The 24,210-nt window shown below is 39.1% G+C and overlaps 1 long non-coding RNA gene across 6 annotated transcripts; it reads left to right on the top strand.

The window, feature by feature from the left end:
• Nucleotides 1-1,857: 1,857 nt before the first annotated feature.
• On the top strand, nt 1,858-23,845 carry LOC136069784 (uncharacterized). Of its 6 annotated transcripts, none has more exons than XR_010631005.1 (6): nt 1,858-2,166; nt 8,054-8,116; nt 19,880-20,555; nt 20,671-20,809; nt 21,799-21,951; nt 22,710-22,871. It is a non-coding gene; the product is annotated as an uncharacterized LOC136069784 (long non-coding RNA). The 6 variants fall into 6 exon arrangements; XR_010631007.1 differs by adding an exon at nt 23,199-23,845 and having other exon boundaries at nt 1,912-2,166; nt 19,880-20,809; nt 22,710-23,119; XR_010631004.1 differs by adding an exon at nt 23,199-23,844 and having other exon boundaries at nt 1,914-2,166; nt 19,880-20,809; nt 22,710-23,087.
• Nucleotides 23,846-24,210: the final 365 nt, after the last annotated feature.

Genomic DNA, 24,210 nt, shown 5'->3' with positions numbered 1-24,210 from the left:
ACATTAGTCTAAGATAATCCTATGCATGCATATGTATGGTAAGATGATGGATCAAATATTCAGATTCAAGCATTTATATAAAACAATGATTCATGCACTTTTTGAACACAAAATAAGACATCACTATAACCATTTTAGGGGCATTTGGTTTGCTTGATGCTACATTACCTTGTAATGTTACATTATTGTAAACTATAATCCAAGTTTCATTATGTCGTTTGGTTCATTAATTACATTCTCATCATAATCCAATAATGTAACATTCTTATACTTGATCCATAAACAATCTTAGAAACGATGAAAATTATCACAAAACAAATTGAGTGAAAATGCCTCAACACTTGAAAATTCCAAAATTACCCTTGAACCCCAAAACACCCTTGGAAAACCTAAAATGACCAAATTACCCCTAAAACCTCAAAAAATACACTTAAAACCTCTAAAATGACCAAATACCCCCAAAATTATTACAATTTCCAAACTACCACCAAAATCTCTAAAATGACCAAAATACTCCAAACCCTCTAAAACGGCCAAAAATACCCTGAAACCTCTAAAATGACAAAAATAACCCCAAACCACTAAAATAACCCCAATACCCCTAAAATCTTAAAAATGACCAAATACACCAAAAATCTTTAAAATTACCAAATAGCCTAAAAGCTATAAAATGGCCAAAAATACCTCAAAACATCTAAAATTACCAAATTAAATAACCCCCCCCCCCCCCCCCAAAAACCTCTAAAATGACCAAAATATCCCTAAAATCCCTATGATGATAAAAAAAAAATGCCCCAAAACCATCAAAATACCCCCAAAACCATCTTGGATTGGTTCATTAACCAATGATAAACTGCTAATTTCACCACCAAAGGGTAGAAATGTCATTTGAACTGTTGGATGAGCAAACACTTAATTCCAAATCACATCAGAGTTTCTCATGATAAAAATGACATGCAAAATTCTATAAAAAAAAAAATTCATCAATCAAAAGATCAAGCCATATGAAATTTTAACGGTTGACACATTCTTTAAACTTAGACCTAAATTTATGTGATTATGATCAATTAATTATGATTGTTAATAGATGAATTGATTGTAATTAATTACATGTCAAAATCTCGTTATAATAGGCCTTAAGACAAGAACGTAATTTATACACAAGATAATATAATAGATAATCATGGTTTTTAGACAATTATAAAAAGGGAAAAAGTTAACAATACCTTAAAGGCATTGGTTTCTAAACTATTTTTAGATATTTTTTATGGAGAAAAAAAAAACTAATTTTTTTGACAACTGTTTATATTTCTTATAAAAATTTTAACTTTCTTAAAATGGTCTATTAACAAATATCCTAAGGAGACTCATTAACTAGACCTTTATAAAAATCGATAGTTACTAAAACTAAAAAAAGGCTATTATCTCCAATAATAATATGATCATGAAAGGGCTTAGAATGTGGTTCAAAACACGTAAAGATTCTAAAAATTATTAAAACATTGAGATAAAACTAAACAGAGCTAAAGATAAGTCTTTGAGTAGATCAACACTTTGACCTAGAAAAGTGTTGATCAGCACTCCGAAGGCTAGAATCAGCACTTCAGTGTAGATTTGGTTGATTTCAAAGCAACTCTTGGATAAATGTGAGTAAGATAGCTTTGAGAAAAAGACATTTGAGCCAAACTCAACAACTTTAAGTTTTCCCCTTCTATAAAATCAAAGATTGACTACCAAATTAGGGGGGACTCTTTGGAAAAAATTATGAGAATTCAACATAATAGCATTCAAAGAGATTCAGAGAAAAACCTGTAAGAGAGGCATTAGGTTATTTTATGTAACATCACTCTTTGTAAAGAAAAACACCACTTTCCCACTCTACTCATGAGTCACACATTCTTTTCATAAAGTCATTATGAACTGATAAATATTTAAGAACATGATCTAGTTCTTCTCCAGGAACTCCGATCATCAAAACTTAAGAGCATCAGGTCATAACCATCAAATCAACAATTAAATACCTTCAAAGCACAACTCCCTTATCAGTGCAAGGATCAGCTGGGAGAGAGGAGACCATAAGATTTTCTCCAAGCATCAACTGTATTCTGTCACTACGTACGTCTTTTACTAGAGCAAGTGCATGCAAGTAAATCTCTAAAGTCCTAGGTATTTTATCCCTAGTTTTAATTCAAGCATAACAAGTATTCATGCTTTGATGATGATAATCTTAAAATGATGATGGCATGTATGAGATGAACATGTGTTAGGATTAGAATTTTACATTCAAAATAATTGTGATCGCATGAAGAGAATGATTTGTATATTTCAGATGATAAATGATGATTACATGATTGAATGTGTGGGTTTCAAAACGTGATATGGCCATTAACTTCTCACATAGCGACTTTTAGAGTCTGTTAGGTAGAAGAGATTTTAAGAAGAATGAAAAATAGTGAAAAGCAAAGTGGAGAGAAAATTAACTTTGAGGGTGTTTGATTGGAAGGATTTTTAGGAAGGAAAACTGATGGGGCCCATGTGTTTTCTCCTAGGCCCACCAGATGTCAAATTTCCCAAATTTGAGAGAAAATAGGAAGGAAAACTAAAAACTTTGCTCTTTTATGTTTCAAACAACACTACCCCTAATACCACAACCACAGCCACCGCCATGTTTCAATGTTGTCTCAATTTTTTTATCTTTCATTTTGGTCTTTTGTTATGTGTGGTGGGCCTTTTTACAACTATGGGTTGGGCTGCCTCCTATCACACTAAGGCCCAAAGGTTCTGGGTAGTAGAGTCAGAACCGGTTTGACTACAACACATCCCAAACTAGCTAGTGTGCAAACTGAGGCTCTTTCGCTAAAACTTTGGTGACATGCCCACAATAGAGGAAACTGTTACAAAAGGGTTATGGCAGGCAGATATAATATAACAACAATAAAGGGAAGTATGCTTACTGTCAAGCGAAAAGCAGAAAGTATTGAATGAAATAGAAGGTAAAGCAATGCAGCAATATAAATAAGATGATAATAATAAGAGAGAAATAACACCAATGATTAAGCAATAAAACGAAAAAGAGATGGTTAGTTTGCCGCGCTTGATTATCTTACAGAGTTAAGTCCAAGAAGAGAACCACTTCTTAAATGTGGGTAGCCTCACAGGGAGATCCTGCCATAGAAGTTACCCACTTTGAGAGAATGTGCCTAAATTTCTTATGCTCAAATTCCTTAATCCTTAATAGAGGGCAAGCTTTTAGAGGGAGAGAAGAGATTAGCCTATTGATGCATACCTCCTATCACACTCTTGCCTACTCTCTGTTGTTTCTTTCTGTGGTAGGCCTTTTTGTAATGTTGGGCTGGGCTGCCTCTTGCCGTACTGGGCCCAAGTATTCTAGATTAGAGAGTTGGGACTGATCCAATTGTAACCCACATTGGTCTGGCTTGTGCACAAACTATGCTCAATTTGCCAAAGTTTTGATCATATGCCCATGATAGACGAAGCTGCTATGGGAAAGTTATGGTAGGCAGATGTAATAAGGATAACAAAAGAAATGCATTCATTATTTAGATAGAATAAACAAAGGGGAGCGACAAAAGACGCCCCGTACATAAAATAGCAAAAATAAGTGGGGAAGACATAGTAATGAGTTTGTTGAATCAAAGAGTGAAATATCAGTCTGCCGGGCCAAATTATATTATTGGGCCGAAACCAAGAAGGGAACCATTTCCTCAATGCAAATAATGTCCCTCGAAATACATTAATTGCTTTGAGGGAACGGGGCTAAATGGCCTATGCCCAGAATCTTTTGCCTTTTGTAGAGAGCAGGGCTTTAGAGGGAGAGAGGGGATTAACCTATTGGTGCATGCCTGCCATTCTATGCTCTCTGTTTTTCATTCTTTCTAATTCTTCCTTTCTTTTCTTTTCGTTTTCTTTCTCAGTGCTTGCTTATTTGTTGTGATTCTTTCCAAGAGGTTACTATTACTGTGTTCGTTCTCCCCTACTGTGCACGGCAAGAGTCCTTTATATAATGCTATCGTGACTGGCTTTTACTGTTTTAGCCTTTAACTACCTTTGTCTGGTCTGGGTGTCCTTACCGACCACCACTGGTTTGTCAGTCACCCAGCCACCACCACTTACCTATGTTGACTGTGCCATTCCGCATCACCAGACAAAGAAGACTATTTTGTTTGTTTGTTTGTTTGCCATGGCACTCTTACCTACTACGGTGTGGGTGCTATCTCTCTCCCTATCCCTTATGGCATGCACCTAGTGATTCCAACTCACCTTTACTTTTTTTGGGCAGTATGTCATCCTAACAAGACATTTTCCCCAAAAGAGCCTGAACAGGAACCCCAAAATAGGGTTTTCCCTCTCCCCACTGCCAGACCATGCCCTCTTACCTCTGACCCATGACCTACCACTTCCTGTATTGGCTGAGTACAGGATGGTGATGTCTGGGCCTTACACGTGCTTCACTTCTGTGTATATCCAAAACCTGCCTACTATTCATGCATTCGCCATGGTCTAGAGTCTCGTCTAAACATTCTGCCGTTCATCCTTGACTTCTTACGGCGTGAGCTGTTTTCTGATTTTCCTTTCTTTATGGTTTGCTCCCCTTAAAGGCTGGGCTTTGTTTGATTGTGGGCTTTCATTTCTTCAGCCCACTCTTTTGCTCCTTTCTGCAGTCTTGCTACCATTTCTTGCTGCACTACTCTGTCATTCCAACTGTGATGTCATTTGACCCAAGCCTGCTAAGCTTCTTTAGGTCTGCTGCTCATTCTTCTATCAATGACTCCGTATGGTTATTGGGATTTTTATTACATTACTTGCAGGCTCCTGTATCCCATATATTTCCTTTTGGGCATCCTTAGCCCATTTACTTTCCTTGGGTATCCTCGACTCTTTCTAATTCTGCATTTTTATGGGTTTTTACTAACTCCTTTGGGCTTCTCTGGCCCAATTACTTTATCATTCATCATTGGGGCTTATGGACTTTCCATCAACCTCTGACTTTCTTTACTTGCATTACTTCAAGCTTGCTGTGGACCATTCTTACTTTTCTACATCACATACTACCATGGGTTTGCTACTTCTCTCTTTCCAAGCTTCTTTAGACCTGTTTGCTTCCTCAAGGCCTATTTGTTTATTTTATAGGCCTATGATCCATTATTCCTGCCACTTGAGCTTAATGGCTTTTCTATCCAATCACTAACTCCTTTCTGCCCATGTTGCTAGGCTTCTTCCTTCCACTGAGCTTCCCAAAATAAGCATCAACACTTTCTAACTCCTTCTTTTTTTCTTTCTAAGTTTTCTTCTCCCTTTTCTCTCTTTTTCTTATTCCCTTGTGGGGTTGTTATGTTCACTCTTGCTTTTTCTCTCCTGTTGTTCCGTTCTTCCTTGTTCCCTCCCTTCCAATACACAGCGAAAAGCCCTTTTATACTGCCTGCCACAAAGGGTTTTTACTGTTTCACCCCTTAACTACTTTTTTCTGGGTGTGGGTGTCCTTCTAGACCACCCACTAGTCTGTCAGCTACTTAGCCACCGCCACTTACCTGTGCTAACCATGCCACACCCCGTTACAAGACAAAGAGTTTTATTTTGTTTGCTTGCTCACCATGGCATCCCCATTTAAATAAAGGTGGACATTCTATCTCACTATCCCCCATGGCATGCACCTAGTGATTTCAACTCATCTTTCCCTTTTTTGGGTGGTATGTCATTCCAGCAGGACATTTCCCTCAAAAGAGTTAAAGCAGGAACTCTAGAATAGGCTCTCCCCTTCTCCCCACTGCCAGATCATACCCTCTCTTACCTCTGACCCATGACCCACCACTTCCTGTATTGGCTGGGTACAGGTTGGTAGTGCCTGAGCCTTATGCGTGCTCCACTTCCATATATATCCATGGCTTGTCTGCTGCTCATGCATTTGCCATGAGTTGAAGGCTTATCTATACGTTCTACTCCTCATTCTTCCTTCCTTGCTTGATTGTGGCTTATTCCTTCTATAATTCATCCTTTGCCCCTTTCGTAGGTCTACTAGCACTTCTGCCATGCTATTATGTCATTCTTGTTATGCTATTATATGACCTGTGCTTGCTAGGCTCCTTTTGGGGCTTGCTGCATACTTTCCCTTTACTTAATTCCCGTGGCCCAGTATTCATACTATTTTGGGCTTCCTTGACCCATTCCATTGCTTCTAGGCTTCCTTGGCCCATCTCATCCTTTTGGGCATCCTTGGCCCATTTTCTTTCCTTGGGCATCCTCGGCTCATTTCCTTTTATTAGGCATCCTCGGCCCATTTTACTCCCATGGGCCTTTGCTAAGTCTTTTGGACTTCCCCTGCCCAAATTACCATATCCTTTACTTTTGGGGTTCATAAGCTTTCCATCAACCCCTTACTCACTCAATTCATTACTTCGGGCCTCTTTGGCTCCCATGGGCCTTTGCTAAGTCTTTTGGACTTCCCCTGCCCAAATTACCATATCCTTTACTTTTGGGGTTCATAAGCTTTCCATCAACCCCTTACTCACTTAATTCATTACTTCGGGCCTCTTTGGCTCATTCTTGCTTGCTTTCTATTCTTAATGGTTTTTTTCTCAATTTACTAACTCTTTTCTTCCCATATTGTTTGGCTCTCATTATCATTATACTATAAAGCCTTTGTATTTCCAATTAGCTACTAAGATATCCGCTGGGGTGGGTCTGCCGTTGGCCCCCATGTTTTTGGGCCATTTATATGTTCTGCCCATAGCACCATTTTGCAGCATCTGTTGTGGGAGCGTTGTGCTAGGCATTTGGTGAAGTGTAAGCCCGTTCACTTTACCAAAGAGAGGTATCATTCGTGTCCAAAGGTTATAACTAATTTCTATGGTTGGTTTGCATCTGATTTTCCGTTGCCTTTTCGTTGGGTTGGATTGAAGTCGCTTAGGCATCCTGCTGTTGAGTTCTTTGACAAAGGAGTTGGTTTTTGTTGAAGGGCGTATAGGAATTTGGGTACAGGTTACACATGTGCTGATTCTGCCATGGGTCCTTTTGTTGATATTGCTGGGACCACCACCCCGTTAACTGGTTTTGATGAGAGGGGTATTACTTACTTGGCTGCCACCAATGCTGGATGGTTGCCTTATTTGGCCAATAAGGGGATTCAGTTTGTACATTATTCTGCTGATAGAGTGAGGAGGTAGTTTAGGTTGGATCAAGATATTCCTGATGATTTTTCTACTATTATGGAGTCTCCCACTTTTGTTCAGCCATTCCTATGACACAGTGCCTTTGAGTTTTGGAGCAGGCATTTTACAGCAGTCACTATTCCAAGTTCACAAAGGGAGGGTATTTGCACTACTACCATGCATAAGTATTGGTAGGCCGTGATGATCTCATTTAAGCAGGAGTTGTTGGGCAGTCATGTGTTTTCTCTCATTCCTCTTGATAGCCTTAATGTAGTCATTTTTGCCAAACCTCGATTGCTTCTTCCCACCAAGTCTGTGGTGGCATATGATAGGAAGTAAAGTCGATCTACTATATTTGAGTGGGATGCAGAGGAAAGGGGGTGGTTCTGGTATGGTGATGACTTCCCCATGGGTCGGGAGAAGAAAGTGAAGGTGACGAACCTCCCCGTACCTGCGAAGAAAGGCTTCTCGTCTCGGTCTGCCGAGCCTAAGATTGCCAAGAAGGGTGATGACTCCTTTGAGACTTGTTCAGACATTACCCCTTTCGAGGGCAGCCTTCCTCCCATAGGTAATATTGTCTTGGAGAGTTCTCCTCCTTCTTCTGCTCATACTTGTTCCAACAAGCGCCCAACAGCAGCCAAGTCTAGTTCTACTACTCCGTAGCCATCTGTTGTTGCTCCTTCTAACAGGACCCGAAACAGCAAGAGGAAGACATCCCCCCCTTCCTTCGTCTGCCACCTCTGAAAGGAGAGTATGTTATCTCTAATTTTACATCCTCTCTATTTTTTCTTATTTATAGGGCTTTTTTGTGGCTAATCCTATTATACATGCTTACTTATTTCCTTCCTTTTGTCTTTTTTTTTTTCTTTTTTTTTCTTTTTTTGCAGTCTAAGCACAAGGAGGATACTTCTGCTACTCGCCCTATATTGCTTGATGAGCCCAAGGTGGAGGTATGTCTTTCTCTTTCGCCTTTTGCATGTGTTCTCATTGCCATGTGTCATTATGTGCCCCGTTTCTTTCTCTCCTTTTCTTTTTGTGTGTATATATATATATATGTGTGTGTGTGTGTGTGTATGTGTGTGTGTGTGTGTACGCATCTCCACTTATCATGCATTCCTTTCTCTTTTATTTTACGTCCTTCAGGCTGAGCCCGAGCTCATCTCCATCTATCACCCCATGGATGAGGAGGTTTCTGCTGCCATGGGCACATCCATAAAGGGTTTCTTTGATGGGGCAAATGTGGTGGCTGAGACCATGGCTTCTACTGCTTCTGTTGCTGCACAGGGGGTTCTTGCCAAGACCTCTATCCCTTCAGCCGAGCCTGGACCTATAGAGGAGGGTGCCCAGACCAAGAGGGTTAGTGAGCCTGCTTCCATTCCTCCCTTATACTCCCCATAAAGGAGTTACTCCTCCAGCTGCTTTCCAGACTGAGATTGCCTCCCCTGCTACACCTCTTGTTATATCGACCAACAATCCTTTTACAGCTTTATCTCTGGCTGTGAATGATGGCTCTTCTCTGATGGTTACTCCCTCGTCCATTCCTAGCTTTGCCATTCGTGGGCTTGATGCAAACTTGTCTTCTGAAGAGAAATTTGAGGAAGTTCTTGAGGATTCTAATGATGAGCCTACCATGAAGAAGAGGGTCTTTGATTTTGATGAGGAGGACAGTGATGAGCACGAGACCAAGGCTATGGGTATGTGTCTCCTTTCTCCCATCTCTTTCTTTATCTTCTCTATGAATTCGCTCCCTCCATTTCATCCATTCCTTACACTGCATTCCATATCTTCTTCTAGGTTTGATTCTTACTACACATTCTCAGTTTGAGGTGGGCAACAGCTCTGACACAATTCCAGATCCCATGAGCGAGGCTGCAGCCTTCTTTACTCGCTTCGACCAACCCAAGGTTAAAAATCTTGATCCTGCGGACTTCTAGGTTGCTGGGTCTCCTTATGTTGACTTCCACGGCTTCAGGGTTCCTGAGGAGAGCTTTTCCCATTTGGAGGCAGTCTATAGCAACCGCAGAAACTTCATGCAGGGGTTTCTTTTCAGCTGTTCTGCGAGGGAGCATTTCCTGAAGTTGTTGGGATGTGTGATGAACGATATCGAGCACAACTTTGCTGATAACATGTTTACTGAGAGGATTTTGTAGTGGAAGGCTGTGGTCCAAGAGTTTATTAGAATGGGCTTTGCTGTAGAGTTCATGTTGGACCATTTGCATGAGATTGCTCGAGCCTACTTCATGAAGAAGGTTCAGCCTACTGTGGATGCCATTGATACATGCATTGAGGCTTTGAGGAAAGAGGTGGTAGACTTGAAGGGACGTCATAAGTGCCTTCTTTCTAGTGTTGTTGGATCCAGTTTTGGAGATCAGACTCTCATTTCCAGACTTCGTTGAGATTATGTAGTTTCCCCTTTGTTTTCTTTCCTTTATTTCCTTATCTAGTACACTTTATATTTTCTACGCTTATTTGGCAATCTAACATGACTGCTATAGTTTGGGTTTGTAAATTATGATGCTACACTCACTGCTATTTTTGCTATTGCTATGACTATAATACAATATGTTTTCTAATACTTCGTAGTTTTCATTACATTCTTAATAAAAGCATGCTACAATATTACCTTATGACATAGTCACTTGGAGGAAAGGAAAGAAAACATGGAACTAATTAAACAAAAGGTGTAACCACATGATTTTTTTTTTTTTTTTTTTTAAGCATAGTATCGTTTTAGCCACTTGCCATTAATAGGGTCCATCAGATCCTTGCCACCCATCTAGGCCAAACGATAATACCCACTTGCATATACCTCTCTTATCACAAGGGGTCCCTCCCATTTTGGTGAGAACTTAGATGGTCCTGTCATACCTCGCCTGACATGGTCAGCTACCTTTAGCATAAGTTGCCCTTCTGAAAACATTCTTTCTCTAATCATCCTGCCATAAGCTTGAGTCATTCTTTGTCTGTATCTACGAATGCATTCTTGAGCCTCTTTCCTTCTTTCATCCAGCCCCTGTAAGTCTTCACACATCTCCTTTTCTTTCTTCCGCATTTGCATGACTCTCAAAAAGGGAGTCATTACTTCTGCGAGGCTTATCACCTCTGCTCCGTAGACTAAAGAGAAGGGCTAAAACCCTGTGGCTGACTTTGGTGAGTTTCAATAAGCCCAAAAGGCGTCCGGCACATTTGTCGCCCATCCCCTAGTATACTCCTGGTTCATTTTACTGATGATCTTTATGAGTTTCTTATTTGTCACCTCTACTTGCCCATTCCCTCGAGGGTAATAGGGCGACGACCAATGGTGTTTGATCTGATAAAACTCTAGCATCTTTGTCACTTTGCTGTTAACGAATGGCGTGCCATTGTCACTAATGATTCTGTGGGGCACTCTGAACCTAAAAAATATGTTTTCCTTGATAAAATTTTCCACTACCCCTTCTGTAGCTCTACAGAGTGATATTGCTTCCGCCCACTTTGTAAAATACTCTATAGCCACTAAAATCCATATGTACCCACATGATGGTGGATTAACTGGTCCCGCCAAATCAAGCCTCCAGGTGTGGAAGGGCCATGGGGTGACCATACTGTGTAAGTTCTATGGGTGAGTGTGAATTAGGTTCGCTTGTACTTGGCAACTGTGGCATTTCTTCATAAATTCTGATGTGTCCTTCATGGTGGGCTAATAAGAACCCATCTATAGCAGGCATCTGTACAACTTTTTCTTTCCTTAGTGCTCCCCACATTCTCCTATGTGTACCTCATTTATCATCTCCCTTACTTCTTCTAGACCTAAACATCGTAACGGGTCTCCATCATACCCTTTTTTAAAAAGGACTCCGTCATGCAAAAAGTAACGCGTTGCCAACCTCTTAAACTTGTATCTTTCACTATGCTTTTGTGGCAGGATGCCTTCTACCAAGTGCTGCACAAATGGGTTCCTCCAATCTTCGCTGATGAAGATAGCATTGCTTTCCTCTTTGTCTGCCATAAGCTGACAGGCCTCGCATTGGTTTTGGACTTGGTCCGCGTCCTTTCCCATGCTTGGCCAACAGAAACCTGCCCTTTGGAGTCTGCGTAAAGGTTGACTTCTCCATAAAACCCGCAAGTTCTGTCATGTACTTCCCTCAACTTTCTTTGAGCCTCCTCTTGCCCTACACATCTTGGCAGAATTCCTCCCAGAATTTTGTAGTACAGTTCTCCTTTTACCAAGGCGTAGTCTTTCAATGCCTTCAATTCTGCCATGTCTCCTTCTTTCATCAAAGCTTCTTTTATGGGAATTCTCCAATCTTCTTCACATCTTTCTTCTTGGAACCTCTCCTTCAGTATTTCAATAATGGACTCTTTCCGTTTGTTGACTTCTATCTTGGTGCTGCTTCCTTCAAACATTATCTGTGACTCTAACGCGGCCAACGCATCTGCATACCAATTTTCGCTTCTTAAAGCATGCTCTATCTCAAATATTGAGAACTTTTCCTCCATCTTCTGAGCCATCGCTCTGTATGGGGTTAAGCAAAGAGAAGCTCCCTTTGGTCTGGTTGACCACTACATTCAAAGCACCAATTACCTTTAAGTGCTTGACCCCTATTTCGAGGGTCGTAGCTAGCCCAGTGAGATAAGCCACATATTCTGCGGTATTGTTTGAGCAGGGAAATTCCAATTTGAGCGAGAGTGCCACGGCCTCGTCCTCTTCATGATATAGAACTATTCCCATGCCTCTTAAGTGGGCAATCAAGGATCCATCAAACTTCATTACCCACTATTCTTTGACTTCTTCTGCCATGGCCACCTCCTCTGGAACCTCATCGTCCAGGAAGAATTCCTCTTCTCCCAGGAATTGTGCCAACAAGTTTGCTATGGCCTGGCTTTTTACAACTTTGGGTATTCCCGCCTTCAAATCATATTGTGACAACTATAGTAACCACTGGGATACCCTTCCAAAGAAGATTAGCTGCCGCAACAGAGCTTTGATTGAGTGGGACTTCGTCATCAGCCATACCTCATAGGCTAGGAAGTAATGGCGTAGCCTCTATGAAGCATATACTATCACCAAGCATGCTCTTTCTGCTCTTGGGTAGCGAGTCTCGACGTCTTTCAAAGCAAGACTGATGTAGTAAACTAGTTGCTCAACATCACTTTTATCTTCTTGGGCAATCAATGCGCCTATGGCATATGAGCTATTGGCCAAATAAAGCATTAGCGGCCTTTTGCGAATTGGGGCTTGCACTATAAGAAGGTTCATCATAATCTGCTATAACCTTTTAACGGTTGTCTGTTGTGTTTCTCCCCACTCAAAACTTTGCCCCTTCTTGAGTAATCTAGTGAAGGCCGAAGTGATTGATGCTAAACCAGGGATAAAGCTCCGAATGTACGAGACTTTCCCCAAGAAATTCTTCAATTCTTTCACCATGGCAGGCGGCTTCATGGTTGCTATGGTTGTGGCCTTGGCTGGGTTTACATCTATTTTTTCTGCTATGAACTAGAAAACTCAGAAATTTCCTAGAAGATACTCCAAAGGCGCACTTGAGGGGAGTTATTCTCAACTTGAAAGCCCGACATCTTTCAAACACTTCCCTCAATATTTGGACATGATCTTCTAACCTTTTTTACTTCACAACTATGTCATCTACGTAGTCTTCCAACTCTCGGTGCATTACGTCATGGAATATGGTCGTCATGGTACGTTGGTAGGTCACATCTGCATTTTTTAACCCAAAAGGCATCACAGTAAAGTAGAAATCACCTATGGGTGTTCTAAAGATTGTTTTCTCTGCATTTTTTGGCACCATTAGAATCTGATTGTATCCACTGAACCCATCCATGTAGGAAAACATGGCGTTTCCTGCTGCAAATTCTATCAACAGGTCCATGTTTGGCAATGGGAATTCGTCTTTTAGGCAAGCTATGTTGAGATTTCTAAAATCTACACAACACCTTATCTACCCATTCTTCTTCTTTACTGGCATAATGTTGGACAACCAACGTGAATGCTGGATGGGCTTAATGAAACCCGCAACCAGCAACTTCTACACCTCTTTTACTATTTGCTCCTCTATTTCAGTATGGAGTACTCTGGAAAGTTAAGCCACTTGCTTGGCCTTAGGATTTACATTCAACGTATGCACCACCAGCTTAGGATCCAACCTAGGCATTTTGCTATAATACCATGCGAAAACACCTTATCTACCCATTCTTTTTCTTTCTCTGATAGTTTTGAACTAATTGAGATGGGCCTTGGTTCCTACAAATTAGACCCTAGGTCAACCTCTTCTAGTCTTTCTTCTGCTGTAACTTCCTCCTCTCTCTTCGTATTACTTTCTTCTTTTGAACTTTCTTGAGCCACACAGCATACCAAAATTTTATGCTACCATTCTTGCCGGGGGCTCGCTTGCACATCACATGTGGGCCCTGTGCACCTTTATAATTTGTAAACAATTCTGCCATCAGGGGCCCAAACCCTGACACATTGCGATGCATCATCTGATTCCAAAGTGGGCACTTCTTTCCTTTTCTTCTTCTACATCAATAGCCTCCTTAGATCGGGCTTTGGGTCATCTTGGATGTCTTCCCACCTAGGCACGAGGGTGCCCTGCGATTTTGATACTGATCTTTCCCTAGATGGTGCCCACTTATCGTAGAACATAGTTTCTACCAAATGAGCCTCCGCTTGTTCAAAGGGTGATGGATTTGCCGCTATTTTTATCATTCTACCATTCAACCTGACCTTTACACACTGATGATAAATAGATGGGACCAGTCAGTGCTTATGCAACCATGGTCTTCCCAATAGTACGTGGTATGAGACCTCTGTTTTTACCACGTGGAAGCAACCCAAAGAGGCTATTGGTACCACTTTCAACCACAGCTGAATATGGCCTGTAGTATATTCGCCTCTTCCCCCAAATCCTATTACTTCCATTAGAGATTCCTGAATCTTTTTTTCTGAAATTCCTGCAGCTTATAAGGTGCTCAATGGGATGAGATTCACGAAAGCACATGTATCCATCAAAGCCATCTTGATGGGGATTTGATTTATAGATGCTACCAAATAAAGGGGCTTCCTATGATCTAAGTACCCCACTTTCATATCTTCATCAATGAAAGTGATCTCACTTACCTCCTGCAAGAGGGCTCTGTCATCCGTGACTTCTGCTGTCAAAAATTCTATTCCTACCCTACAGGCAATGCTTACCAAAGCGTCTGTAGCTATCTTTCATTCATTTATTGTGAGCCCCAATTGATGAAACAAGCTCTTGAACTTGAAACTTTTCTACAAGGTGGTAATCGCTATGGCAGGTAGGGTCTGCCTTTCTTCCTCATCTTCCCCTAGATTTGCATAAATGACAACTACTACTAAACCCTTTCCATTGTGGCTTGGGAGTGGGTTTCTTTGAACTTCCGGTTGGGATAACTCTAGAGTCCCTTCTTTGATTCTTCAGTGCACTAGTCTGTGAAGTGCCCAACATTCTGCGATAGGATGCTGCACATAATTGTGCAAGTGGCAGAAGCATGAGTCTCTCCACTCTTGTTTGGTGGGCTCTCTGGAGACTTGACTAGGTTTAAAGACTCCATCTGCTATCCACTTATCTAGGGGCACGTTTAACTCCTTTGGGGTACATAGCAATGGTGGAGGGGTATCATATTTCCTTCCATCAAAATTTCTCTTTTTTTCACCAATGAATATTGCCATAGCTTGTGGAGTGTTTCTTTTGTCAGCACTTAGTTTCACCGACTGGGTGGTCTTTCTGACTTTCTGCAATAACTATGCGAATTGGGAAATTTCCAAATTTTCCAGGACAGCTCTATACTCCCTGATCATGTTTACCATACACATTTCCACCAATGTCTTTTCTTCACAATGATCATAGCAATCAAGGGCTATGTCTCTGAACCTTTTAATGTATTCCATCAAATCTTCGCCACTTCTTTGCTTAGTTGCTTGTAAAGTTGCAAGTGTTACTGTTTCCTCTCTATAGAAGTACTTAGTACAAAATACATCCACCATGTCATCCCATGTTGGGATTGACCCTGGTTTTAGACGGATATATCAGGTGTACACACGGTCACAAAGTGATTTAAAAAATTCCCGAAAACATAGGTCCTCGTCTGCCACATAAGGGCCAAGAGTATCAATGAACTTGCTCACATGCTCGACAGTACTTCCCTTTTTGCCATCGTACTACGCAAAAACTCATGGTTTATACCTCTCAAGGTATGGCCTGCTGAGTATTCTTAGTGGGTAAGGAGGTCTTCGCACGTAGAACCTCTCCTTAGGTGCTTTGGCCCTCTCTTGCTCCAAGAGAGCTGCGACTTCAACCATAGTGATAAAACGCTGCTCTGTATTCTGCGGAGCGCATCCAACTAGGGTCTCCTCCTTGTCTGCTGCATGCTCTAGGTCATGCTGGCTTTCTTTTTCCTTCATCTTGTCTGCCTTTATTTGACGGATTTCTTCCATCATCTGTTGCTGCAAGTGTTGCAACGACTGCAACACTTTGACAAAAACGTTGGCATTTTTAGTGGGGATTCTTTGTTGTTGCTGGGGTTTGGCCCCCACTCTGTTGACACCTTCCGCCTGCTTAGGCTAGTGTTAGTAGGGCGTTATTGGCCTTGACTCTGCTTGTGAGGGCACAGTGCTTATGTTTCGTGTTTCTTTAGATCTTGGGGGCATAGCTTGTGAGGGCTTCCATCTACTATCCCTATCTTTTTCCCAACTCCCCAGCAAAGTCACCAATTTAAATGTGGTGAGCCTTTTTACAACTGTAAGCTGGGCTACCCCCAGCCACGCTAAGGCCCAAAGGTTCTGGGTAGAAGAGTTAAGACCGTCTTGACTACAACACACCCCAAACCGGCTTGTGCGCAAACTGAGGCCCCTTTGCTAAAACTTTGGTGACATGCCCATGGCAAAAGAAACTGTTACAAAAGAGTTATGGCAGGTAGATATAATATAACAACAATAAAGGGAAGTATGCTTAATGTCAACCAAAGAGGAAAAAGTATTAAATGAAATAGAAGATAAAGCAATGCAGCAATATAAATGCAATATAAATAAGATGATAATAAGAAGAGAAAAATAACACCAATGCTGAATCAATCAAATGAAAAAGAGATGATTAGTATGCCACGCTTGATTATCTTACGAAGTTAAGTCCAAGAAGGGAACCACTTCTTCAATGTAGGTAACCTCGCAAAGAGATTCTACCATGGAAATTACCCACTTTGAGAGAATGGGCCTAAATAGTTTATGCTTAAATTCCTTAATCCTTAATAGAGGGTGTGCTTTTAGAGGGAGAGAAGGGATTAGCCTATTAGTGCATACTTGCTATCACACTCTTACCTACTCTCTGTTGTTTCTTTCTAACTCCTTTTTTCTTTCTAAGTTTTCTTCTCCCTTTTCTCTCTTTTTCTTATTCTCTTGTGGGGTTGTTATGTTCACTCTTGTTTTTCTCTCTTGTTGTTCCGTTCTTCCTTGTTCCCCCCTTCCTATACACAACGAAGAGCCCTTTTATACTGCTTGCCACCAAAGGTTTTTACTATTTTACCCCTTAACTGCTTTGTCTGGGTGTGGGTGTCCTTCTAGACCACCCACTAGTCTGTCAGCTGCTCAACCACTACCACTTACCTATGCTGGCCGAGCCACATCCCATTACCAGACAAAGAGTCTTATTTTTTTTGCTTGTTCACCGTGGTATTCCCATCCAAATAAGGGTGGACATTCTCTCCCACTATCTCCCATGGCATGCACCTAGTGATTCTAGCTCATCTTTCCCTCTTTTGGGTGGTATGTCATCCTAGCAGGACATTTCTTCCAAAAGAGTTTGAGCAGGAACCCCAAAATAGGCTCTCTCCTTCTCCCCACCATCAGACTATACCCTCTCTTACCTCTAACCCATGACCCACCACTTTCTGTATTGGCTGGGTACAAGTTAGTGGTCTCTGAGCCTTGTGCGTGCTCCTCTTCCATGTGTGTCCATGGCTTGTCTGCTGCTCATGCGTTTGCCATGACTTGAAAGCTTCTCTACACATTCTGCTGCTTGTTCTTAACCTCTTGTAGCCTGAATGTTTTCCTGAACCTTCGTTCTTTATGTCTTACTTCCTTTCTGGGCTAGGCCTTACTTGATTATGGCCTATTCCTTCTCTAATCCATCCTTTTCCCCTTTCATAGGTCTGCTAGCACTTCTGCCATGTCATTCTATCATTCCTGCTATACTATTGTATGACCCTGCTTGTTAGGCTTCTTTTGGGGCCTGCTGCATACTTTCCCTTTGCTTAATTCTCGTGGCCCAGTATTACCATTGGGCTAGTATTCATACTATTTTGGGCTTCCTTGATCCATTCCATTGCTTTTGAGCTTTCTTGGCCCGTCTCATCCTTTTAGGCATCCTTGGCCCATTTCCTTTCCTTGGGCATCCTCAACCCGTTTCCTTTTCTTGGGCATTCTTGGCCCATTTTACTCTCATGGGCCTTTGCTAAGTCTTTTGGGCTTCCCCGACCCAAATTACCATATCCTTTACTTTTAGGGTTCATGGGCTTTCCATCAACCCTTTACTCACTTAATTCATTACTTCGGGCCTCTTTGGCCTATTCTTGCTTGCTTACTATTTCATATAATGTCATGAGTTTACTACTTCTTTTCTCTGGGCTCCTTTAAGCCCGCTTGCTTTCTTTGAGACCCATTTGTTATTTTCTAGGCCTATGATCCATTATTCCTGTCATTCGGGCTTAATGGTTTTCTTCTCAATTTACTAACTCTTTTTCTCCTATATTGTTGGGCTTCTTCCTACTATTGGGCCTCTTTGCCAAAGTGGGGCATCAACATCGTGTTGTCTCGATAGTTTCTTTTTTCTTTTTTTCCTTTTTGGACTTTTTCAACTTTGTTTGATTCTCACTTGTTTCTTTCTTTTTTTCTTTTGTTTGCTTTGGGTGTTCATCTGTTTCTATTCTCACTAGTTTTGGTTTTTTTTTTTTTTTTAATCAGTTTTGGGTTTTTGAATTTTTTTATGCTACTTTTTTTAATAACAAAAAATAAAGTGTGAATTCATACACAATTTTGTAAATAAAAATATATTTTTTTTTTTTTATCAAATAGGGATATGATGGTAAATTTATACAAATTCTATTTTCTATCCTCCCATTTTCCTTCTCAACCAAATAAAAAAAGTTTTCTATCATTCCACTTTTCCAGCCTCCCAACCAAAAACAAATGAGAGAAATTAAATTATTTCTACCCTCTCACTTTTCCACATTCCCAACCAAACGAACCCCTTAAGTTAGGGGGAATAGGTGCCTAGCATTTTCCTATTTAGAAGTTTCAAGGGTATTTTGGTCATTTTAAAGGTTTCTGGATATTTTAGATCATTTTAGAGATTTTTAAGGCATTTTGGTCATTTTTGAGATTTTTGGTGTATTTTGAACATTTTAGAGGTTTCGGGGATATTTTGGTCTTTTTAGAGGTTTTTGTGTATTTTATTGTCATTTTAGAGATTTCAAGTGTATTTAAGTCATTTTAGAGGTTTCAAGGATATTTGGGTAATTTTAGAGGATTCTAGGTATTTTGGCTCATTTTAAAGATTTATGGGTATTTTGGTTATTTTAGATAGTTTTGGATTTTTTTTTTTTTGAGATTTCAGGGAGTATTTTTGCCATTTTAGAGGTTTTGGGGGTTTTTTTTTTTTTTTTTGGATTGTATTTTAGTCATTTTGGTGGTTTCAATAGTATTTTGGTTTTTTTAGTGGTTTTAGTGCTATTTTAGAGTTGAGTAATTTGGGTAAATGATAATTAGAGTTTTTTTTTTTTTTTTTTTTCCCGGGAGGAAGAAGATAGAACTTTCATTAAGAAAATTGGCAAAATCTAACTAAAGTACATTACAGAATTGTGGTAGAGCATCCTCCATCCACATAACATAATTCGAAACATTTTTTGCATACTTAGCTAGATAGTGTGCAACCATATTACCTTCCCTCTTAATGTGAGAGTAACATAATTGAGTAAAACTATTAGAGAAAAACTTTGCATCTTGGATCAACAAACCATGAAAAGCCCGCAAGTCCCTAGCATTTTTCACGGCCTTAATCATCATCTCTAAATCACCTTCCAAGACAACCTTTGCAATACCTAGTTCTACTACAAATGATACTTAGAGTTGGTACCTAGTTAAAACCCAATTAAAATTTTGTTAATTAGGTTTAATTGGGTCAATAGTCAATACCCATTTGACCCAGTTAATAATTTGGTGGATTAGGGTCTTATTTTAATGGATGAGTTTGGGTTGATTTTGCTACCTCTACCAAATTCAATTTAATCAATTTTAATTAGTCACTTTTAGTGTCCAATCAAAATTAATTTTTCAATAATCCTTCACCTAATTAAATGCATATTAACCGTTTAAACTTAATCTAGCAATATTTTTAAATCCAATAGTCCAATTGAGGCATCGAACGTATCATTGTGATTGTTGAAACCTCAATATCATTTTTACGAAATGTGATTAATGAGTTAGTGGCTAAATTACAATCATGCTTTTGGATATGTGAAATGATCATCTTGCCCTCTCTCAAGATTAAATTATGAGTACAAAATGAGGTGTTTATAACAAGATACTTAATGAATCTTAAGATACTTTTTGGAAACTAATGATTTGGGTTTGAATTTTTTTAGGGATGATTTTGTTGTATAATACTTAGTTGCCTATGTTGATTTATACTATGTTGGTTATCTAGGTAAGCATCATTCTACTATGGGCCACGTGTTTATATTTGCTATAGCTTCAATGAAGTGGAGGTCAACATTATAGTTGAATGTTGCATTGCTAAGCACTAATGCTAAATACATGGCTATGTGATGTAGAACAGACAATACAAGCCTTCTTGAAGTAACAAGGATGCCAGAACTCACAGCGCAAGATTAAGGAAAGTGCCAATAGAGGCCATCTAGGCGACAATTTTGGAATTGCATAAAATTTGGCTGGTTGAAGGGAAACGACATTCTAACCAAACTCAAAATATCTCAAGGGTCACCTAAATTTAGGCAAATTCCTTCGTTATGGCCCCGAAAATAGTGTTTTCGCTATATATTGTAATTTTTTTTTCCTTGATAACTTTTAATTTAAAAGTCAGAATAATGTCTTGTCTATTTTGGGAAGTCTGTTAGAGATAGTATTTTCAATTTCCACAATTATTTCAATTTTTCTATTTTTGGCAAAAATTACTATTTGCCACCTAATTACATGATTAGTGCGAATTAGAGTTTCTAGGCATTTTCCTAGCCGCCCTAGGTTTACTTTTTGATATTTAAACATACTATAGCCTCCAAGGCAATTCAGTTTTCAGATTTATAAAAATATAGACTTTGTTTATTTCTCTCTAGTGGATTCATGAGACCCTTCATGGATTCGAGGTTTTCATTTAGAAGCTAACGTATTTATTTTATTTTTCCATCCATTTAGTTTCTTTTTCCATTCAAAAAGTAACGTATTTATTTTCTTGTAACTTCCGCATCATCTCTATAATAGAAGCCATCAAAGTGGTTATCTGGCTACATGGTTTGAATGAAGATTTGGGGATTCATGAAGAGCATAAGTGTATGTTTTGTTACAGCCAAAGTGGCATTCATTCATGGTTTGAATGAAGACTTGGGGATTCATCAAGATCGTAAGTGTATGTTTTGTTACAGCCAAAATGTCATTCATCTAGCAAAGAACCAAGCCCATCACTTTTAAAGCCAAGCACCTTAATGTCCACTTCCATATTGTTCATGAAATTATTGATGAATGAGATATTTTTCTTTAGAAGATTCGGATGCAGATAATATAACATATATGATGTAATATATCCAATTATCTATACATCCCTTAAGTTCTTTTTTCAATACTCTACTCATGCCCACATGTAGCTTGACACAAACTTTGAATTGCTAGTAAACGACTCATGAGAAAGAGCATAGAGTTGACAAACATCACGTGCTCTGTTGAAATATTCAGCCATATATAGATGCAATATGTATAGGTCTTTATGATTAATTGTTTCGCACTTTCAATATATACTTTAATTTTTACATCATGTGTTAAATATAAAAATTCTTTAAAATATGGACATCTAATGCACAAGTATGGACATTGTATGGATAGAGATTACATATCAAAATGCATGAAACAATAATTTCTCATATATATACCTTCACTATTTCTGAAATTGCCAAACCAAACGTCAGGTAATAACATCCTCCCCGTAAAAGCAAATGTGCATCTCATACCCCTTGTCCATTAATACTTTATCACAATAAAACAAAGTATAAAAATCATTATAACACTATAGTACTGAAAGCATCCAAAATTAAAAGTGCTATATATATATATATATATGGGTATGAGTTGTAGTCTCCAAATGAACACAGTTAATGTCATTCTTCTCATGAAGTCATGGACTACAAGGCTGATATCTTTGTTTTTCAACTTCTTTTTTCAAAAAAAAAATAATAATAATAAGTTTATGAACCTAGAGATATGGTCAGAACTTTTTATTTGAAGCATGTCATCCTGAATCCTGATCCCAACCAAGAGTAGTTTGTAAGGACGTGTGTTTACACTTCCAATCTCATATAGTTATTAAAACTAGAAGATGATCTATATATGCAAATGCAGGGACAAAAAGCTAGCAAGTAGTTTCAATGAATCCCAACATTTACATTGGTGTGCGCACACTGGTCTGCCCGGCCAACTACGAGATCAAGAGATTGTCCCAATCCCCACCACTGTTCCAATTCTATTTGCTCTTTCCATTAATTCCATATCCAGGTAACTGTTCTCTCTCTCTCTCTCTCTCTCTCTCTCGTCTATATAATAATAGGACATTACAATTATTTGTTTGATGGGGAATTTACACCGATGTCAGATCATGTACTAGATTGGGTTGCATTTACTCCTTACTACACAATGTATTAAACTATATGTGTCAATGTCGGGCTTGGGATGCGTATAATGTAACGCAAAACCTAGGGCCTACTCTATACTCTATGCACTCTAATTTGCCTAATAATTGACCACCCTGATTATTACTAAATGATCAATTTAATATTGAAGATCAATAAAAATAAAATAAAAATTTTGAATTATAATAAACAACGGAGACACTCTAGTTGCTTAAATTTTGGCAAACCCTGATTATAAAAATAAAAAATCGCAACCCTCATTCCGTGGTGAGAAGTATGAAGCATAACAAAGAATGTTAATATCAAGGATATTTTGCATGTTGCCTCGCTTATATATAAATATTAAACTGTGCTTTAGTTAGATGCATACTTCATGTGGCTTGAATTAAAGCACCATACGTAGCTCTGACTAACAATTCTCTAGCTAGTAATCATTTAACCCTTTTGAATTTCTGCCCTAAAAGATGTGCATTTGTGAAAGGGATTTTTCTAAGATGTAGTATCTTCTTTACTGCCTAGCTAATTAATAAATAAAAACAAGAAAGTAAGGAAATTGTTATACATATAACTCCCTTCTCATCCAAAAAATATTCATGATATACTATAATATAACACTCTATGCAGGGCCGAATAGCAAACCTAAGAATGTGAAGTTAAACGCAGACACGAGGTCCTGAATAAGTGTGCTGGCCCTGTGTGCGTATACAATATTAATCCAGAAGGTGAGAACTGAGAATGAAAGAAACAAATGCCAAAGCCTAAAGAGAGTTTTTTTTTTTTTTTTTTTTACAAAAGCTAAGCACGTCAGGAGATAAATACTGGCCAACAACTTGCTGCAAAGCTGACTAGCACTTCAGAGTTCAGACTTCACTCTAAAGGGCCACTTTTTATCACATTGTTTAAGGGTTCGAAACGGCTTGTGGTTGTGGGTTGTGACATCAATGTGGGGACAGGACATGCATATTAAAGGAATACCCAAGGGACCATTTTGTTGCATAGTTGGTATGTTCTCTTAAATTTGTAACAAAAGAAAGGTATGGGCGTACCATAAATCTTGGCATTAACAATATATCTACATCACTTCATTGAATTTTTTTTTTTTTTTAATCACAGATTAAAAGTTTAGTCAGCCCCAATGACTATTTCCATTTCCCCTAATGCAAATGTTGGGGTAAAAAATTTGACTATTGGCAAACAGTGAACAAACCATTTTTGTCATGTTGATTTTATGGTATGTTTTATGAAGTCCAAGATAAAGACTCAGGTTTATCCAAAAAAAGATGAAGACTCAGGATCAATTGAAGAAAAGGTGTTTATGTTTCCTCGACTCCAACTCAAGAACTCACCGATCGATCAAGACAAGCTCAATAGCTGTCAATCAATCGAGATAAGCGGCAACTGTATTTGCCCTAAAAGTTCTATTTTAAGTGGCTGTAGGTATGGGTTTTCGTAACCTTATTTGAGAGCCTATATAAAAGCCCATTATGGCCACTTTAAATAAGGTTGTAAAGACAAAAACCCTAAGGCTTTTAGGGAGAAACCCTAACCTTCACCTTTTGAACCTGTGAGATCAATAAATATATATATTGCTGCGACTTTTGTGCACCAAGGGTTCTATACCGAGCAAAGTCTGCTAAGATTATAATCCAATTAGGTTGGAGCTAAGCTAGGATTAATAGGCTCCACTATAGATAGGTATTTGGAATTGAGTAAAATCTCTATACTTGTAAACTTAATTTGATTAGTGGATTCTTCAGGAGCGGTGACCAACACAATCACAGGTTAGAGTTTTTCCTACAAAAAATTTCCCCATCATGACCATATATATGGCAATGTTCATTTATTCTCTACTACACTTAACTCTAGATTCATGATGTAATTGTACTATTAATTGGAACTTTGCATGAAACTGAATTAATTAATCAACTTAGGTAATTGGTTAATTAAAGTGAGGTCAAGTTATAACCTAGTAGCAACTGCAATTAATATTGGCAAAGTGAGTTGTTCATATTCTATAGTTATAATTTTGTAACAAAATAAGAGATTTGAGATTCAAGCACCACCTACACCAAAACCGATTGGTGTCTTCACGTGATGATAAAATCATTTACCCATTTATTATTCA

Source organism: Quercus suber, unplaced genomic scaffold (assembly GCF_002906115.3).
Source record: "Quercus suber isolate HL8 unplaced genomic scaffold, Cork oak 2.0 scaffold_189, whole genome shotgun sequence".
Lineage (NCBI taxonomy): Eukaryota > Viridiplantae > Streptophyta > Magnoliopsida > Fagales > Fagaceae > Quercus > Quercus suber.
Note: the sequence above shows the minus strand (reverse complement) of the source record. Positions and strands in the feature narration are given on the sequence as shown.